The sequence below is a fragment of the Echinops telfairi genome, unplaced genomic scaffold (genome assembly GCF_000313985.2).
Source record: "Echinops telfairi isolate 266 unplaced genomic scaffold, ASM31398v2 ScPeMD7_19;HRSCAF=73, whole genome shotgun sequence".
Lineage (NCBI taxonomy): Eukaryota > Metazoa > Chordata > Mammalia > Afrosoricida > Tenrecidae > Echinops > Echinops telfairi.
The window spans coordinates 5,033,120-5,038,485 of NW_022103916.1; the positions used below are offsets into that span (position 1 = coordinate 5,033,120).

The 5,366-nt window shown below is 39.1% G+C and overlaps 1 protein-coding gene and 1 pseudogene across 1 annotated transcript in view; one reads left to right on the forward strand and one right to left on the reverse strand.

Moving 5' to 3' along the window:
• TBC1D25 (TBC1 domain family member 25) overlaps positions 1-5,366 on the reverse strand; it is a 25,945-nt gene that overhangs the window by 8,445 nt on the left and 12,134 nt on the right. The window lies entirely within an intron of this gene.
• Positions 1,249-1,584, forward strand: LOC105979573 (annotated as a pseudogene).

Genomic DNA, 5,366 nt, shown 5'->3' on the forward strand with positions numbered 1-5,366 from the left:
GTATTTTCATTCGCCTCATATATATGTGACAATTGGACACTGAAGATAGAAGAGCGAAGGAGAATGGATGCGATTGCATTACGGTGCTGGTGAAGAATATTGCAAGCACTCCGGTCTGCCAAAAGAACAAACCGATCTGTTTTGGAAGAAGTCAGCCAGAGTGCTTGTTATAAGCAAAGATGTCATCTCATGTACTTTGCACATGTTATCAGGGGAGACCAGTCCCTGCAAAAGGCCGTCATGCTTGGTAAAATAAAGGGGCACTGAAGAAGAGGAAGGCCCTCTACAAGACGGATTGGCAGAGTGGCTGCAGCAGTAGGTCAGCCATAACAATTGTGAGGATGGTGCAGGCCTCAGCCATGTTGCCTTCTGTTGTGCACAGGGTCACTGTGAGTTGGAGCCAACTCAACAGCACCAAACAACAAAAAGCAGAGCACCAGCCTACCTTTGTATATGTACTGGGAAAGGCAAACAACTCCATTTACTGCGGGGGGGGGTCCAATTCCAAGATATGGCGGAGTTACTCTTCTACTGACTGAAAAAAGAACCCATTAATAAAACAGGCCCAAAGGACTTACAAGCACAAGCTCATCCAGTGGCAAAACCTGCTCCGGATTGACATGAGGCTATGAGTACATATTTACCTGAAGAGCTAGCCCAGTGATTCATCCCAGGGTGGTTTCCCAGCTTCCAGTATTACATAACAGGCACAACTCTATTTCCTTATCATAAAATGGTCAGATCCCAAATTACTATTGAGAAGTTCAATGCCCAAACAATCAGAAGTCTAAAGGCCCCCCCACCCTGAGAGCTGAATAAAAATAATTCTAAGATTGATATGGAAGAACTCATGTTTATGGAGAGTCAAGAAAAAGAATAGTGGGAAGATGGCAGAGCTTGCTTTATTAAAATTTACCACAAAACCACTGCCAAGAAAGAATGCGGTGTTAGCACAGCAATGGACAAATAGATCCAATCAGGGAAATGCAATAGAGAGTTCAGAAATAAAGCCCTGTACATACGGGAACTCAGTTTATAGCAAAAGTGGATATATTTTCTACTTTCATAATACTGACAGTTATTATATGTAAAAAAGAAATCAAGTAAGTATATTAGGAAAATAAGTTTATGAGTGGAGATGTTCCAAAGTGACATTGAAAACACCAGAAATAGGAGCCTGTGGAGGTGGGTGATCCTTCAGTTGCTGAAAATTTGGGGGCCTGCTGGAAACAGGCCTTCTAAACGGCAAACCTGTCTGGAAGGCTACGGTCCAAGACCATCTTTGCTGACTATGAATGGGGTCTCCGGAACCAGAGGGAGCACACGACTCTTTTTAAAATTGAAGGTGTTTACGCCTGAGATGAAATGGAATTTTATTTAGGCAAAAGATGTGCTTCTGTGTCCAGAGCAAAGAACCACACAGTGACTCCTGGCAGCAAACCTAACAAAACCAGAGTCACCTGGGGAAAGGTACCTCGTGCCCATGGAAACAGTAGCAGAGTCTGGGCCACATTCCAGAGCAACCTGCCTGCTAAGGCTACTGGACACTGAATCCATGTGAAGCTGTACCCCTCAAGGATTTAAACTTAAAAGTAAACAAATAAAATTGTGCATGTGTTAAAAAAAAAGAAAAGACCAGAAATAATAGAATAAAAGATAGACATATAAGACGACATGTAACCTTTAAATTTTGGTGTGAGAGGACAAAAAAGACATCATAAATACATTTTTAAAATGAGAGAGAGTCTGGGGATTGCAGTGTATATAACAGACTAAGAATTCCTATCACAAATGTATGCATCAATCAGAAGTCCAGGTTTGGTAATCTTCGCAGTGGTAAGGTGACAGAAACTGTCTTCTTTCCAGAAAGAGGGACTAGTCCATCCAAGAGGCCACAATACTGCCTGTTGCTTTCACAGTTATTAAAACGATCACAAGAATATTAATAATCTCTAGATGACAGTAGGTAAATTGGTTGCTATAAAATTACAGAAACCTTTAATAAACAAAAATATCAAAATGTGAAGCTATTATTTCTTGACATATCCACCATCTAAGTCTACACACTTCTGAAGGCGGCAACTCTTCCTTGAAGAATTATCGTCAATTTATACTATTTCAGAATGGCAGTTTTGACAACCTCAAGGAACTCAAATGATGTTCCTTTTAAATGTTCTTTTAGTTTTAGAACACAAAGAAGTCTGAAGGCGCAATACAGCCCTGGCTGTAGGGCGGACAGAGTAAGGTCGCCTAGTGAAATTCTCCAAGGACAGTCCTTGCTGCTATCAAAGAATGAGCAGGTGCAGTGCCATGATGGGAAAATCCCTTGGTACAACTTTCCCGGTCCTCTCTCTCATCAAAAATTGAAAAAAGTTTTCAATTTTCTTACAACTTCTTCCTAATAAGCCCCATAATTGTTCAGCGCCCTTCAAAAAAATCTATCAAGATTCACATTTTGGCATCTCAAAAAAAAAGCAATTGCCATAATTTTCTCAGTTGACTTATCTACCTTCCTTGGAATGCATGATCCATCTAAACACTGTTGTGTCCTTCATGGAAAACCATCAATGATTTGGGAGGATGTGCACTTGAACTTTGTTAAGACTTTGATATTACCCTCGATCTCCAAATCATCTTGTTTTGACCCTCATGGCACAAAAAGTACCATTTTTTTTGGAAGGCACCCTAAAAGAGTTAAAACAAGAGTATTACTACGAGGATTGGTCTGCAGTTCAGCCACTGCTCACAGACAGGTTCAAACATATTTTGTTCGACAAAAAGCCCATGCATGTATGAAAGGGAACTCTAGCAGCAATCGTTCTTTATGTATCCTCACAGTAACAGTTCCAATCTCCTGAACACTTCGTCGCATACTGCAACACACACTTTTATAGTAAACACATACCATCCATAAACTGTCATGAATGAACTGCATCCCCCCAAAATATGTGTTGGTTTTAGTCCTATTTGGGACTGTGTTGTCTTAGCTTTTTTTTTTAGTGAGTCTTTTTTGAGATAGAAGAGATTAAATAAGTAAGCAACGTGGAGATATGAGGAAAGAGAGACACCAAGTCACACGTGAAGACGGCCCAGAAGCATAAGCTCAAAGAGACAGGGCTGTCCTCCAGAGCAGGTAGCAAGATAAAATCTTACCCTGGAGCTGTAGTATACTCACTAGGACTTTGAGCTCTTAAACTGTGAAAGAATGCTTGTTAAAGCCACTCACTTGTGGTATTTCTGTTCCAGTAGCACTAGATAACTCAGACATCTTCAAAGATTTCATGGAAAAATAGAATCAAAAGATAACAGAATTTTCCTATAACCTTTTTGGAGCTCCCTTGTATAAAAATACAAATATAAATATACACACAGTTCTCTCTATGTAGATAAATTTGTGTGTGTAAATAAATAAAGAACTTGTACAGAAACAGAAACTGTGATCAAAGTGGTTCCTTTAGAGCAGGGGTTCTCAACCTTCCTAGTGCCACAACCCTTTCATACAGTTCCTCATGTTGTGGTGACCCCCCAACCATATCATTATTTTCGCTGCTACTTCATAACTGTCATTTTGCTTTAAAGCAAAATATGATCAAGAAAAGCCATAGTGGTTCTAAGAGACTTCAGTATTACTTAAAATATTTTCATTTTTAATATGAAGAACTATTTGTTGAGTAATCAAAAGTTAGTATCTTTTTTTAAGTTAGTTTCTTTAAAACTGTAACTACAAAATTACCACCAGAAGTTTAATAGAATAAACTGATTCTATTAAATGAAGGGAAAAAAAGATGAGTAAATGAAAGAAAACGAATGCACAAGAGAGCTTTAAAGAGAAAGACATGGAAACGATAGGGTTGAAAATGACATGTAGCTGACTTAAGACTTAACAAAGAGATCAATTTAAGAGAATCAAGAATTCAAATAAGATAAAAACAACAACAAAAGAGAATTCAGAAGCAGCCCCACACATAGGCAGGAACTTAAGTAAGACTTCTGAAAATGTTAGAAAATGAACTAGCTTATCAGTAACTGAATTTTAGGGGAAAAAATTTAAACCCACTTTTTTTTTAACAAGCTTATGGATATATGAATCCATCAGTCTTTTTTATTTTAATCAGTCTTTCTTTGCTTTAATTTACATTCCTTTCAGTTCTTGTGCAGCTGGGTTTTTCTTCATATGCTTATTAGTCACAAAGAGTTTTTCTCTTTATTTTTTTTATTTTTTTATTTTTTGAGTTTTTCTCTTTATTGATTGTAATAGTGCTAGTTGGTCTACTTTACAGGCAAGTAAACTGAGGCTTAGGGAATAAAGTAAATGACTGACTTAATTTATATTGTGATTCAGAAGTTCCCCTGTCTCTGTTGTCTCCAGGTTCGTCTCTGTCACCAACTTCCTCTCTGGCTCTTGTTTCTCTCTCCTCTCTTTCTCTCCGGCTGCCAACCTTTTAGTGTGTGTGTGTGCATAAGAAAGAGCTTTATATAAAAGAACAATTGTATATTAAGAAAACATCCCAGCCCAGTCCAGATCAAGTCCATAAGTCTGATATTAGCCCATATGTCCAATACCAGTCTATAATTTTCTCTTCAGACATCAAATACAGAAAGATCACAGGCAGTCGATGGGGAAGTCTTGTGGATGCAGTGGTAGTCAGGCTGCCAACCTTACAAAGCCATAATAAGGCCCGAATTTTGTAGCGTCAAAGAGCAAGGCTCGGAAGCCAGTAACTGCTTTACCACTTAATATCTTTGTGAATTGAACCAATCCTTTTACCTCTCTGAGCCTCCGTTTCCTCATCTACAACATGGGGATAATAATTGTTCCTACCCTGTACAATTCTTTTGACAATTCAATGAATACATATTATGTAAGTAGAAGGGCTATTTATGTTACATGCCCTTTGAATTCTGAGGCTGGCAATGAATGCTGAAGGTACCATGGACCACTGTAAGAACAAACATATCTGTCTTTGGAAGAAGTATAGCCAGAATATTCTTTAGAGGCAAGGATGGCAAGATTTTGTCACACTTCAGGCCTACCTAAATTCACTCCCATGACTCAGCTTTCCACCAAACAATAGACAGGCCTATAAGGTGAACAGTAACACCAGGCAGGTATGCACTCCTTAGAATAAGCAACCACAGGAGATCAAAAGGGCATTGTTTGCTGGAGGGAGGGAGGGAGGGAGTGGTGGTGGTGGTGGTGTGTGTGTGTCTGTGTACAATAGAACTCCAAATCACAAAAGCCCAGGCTTACTGGTCAGACAGACATAGGTGGGACTCCCAAGACAATGTTCCTGTGTGTGTGTGTGTGTGTACAATAGAACTCCAAATCATAAAAGCCCAGGCTTACTGGTCAGACAGACATAGGT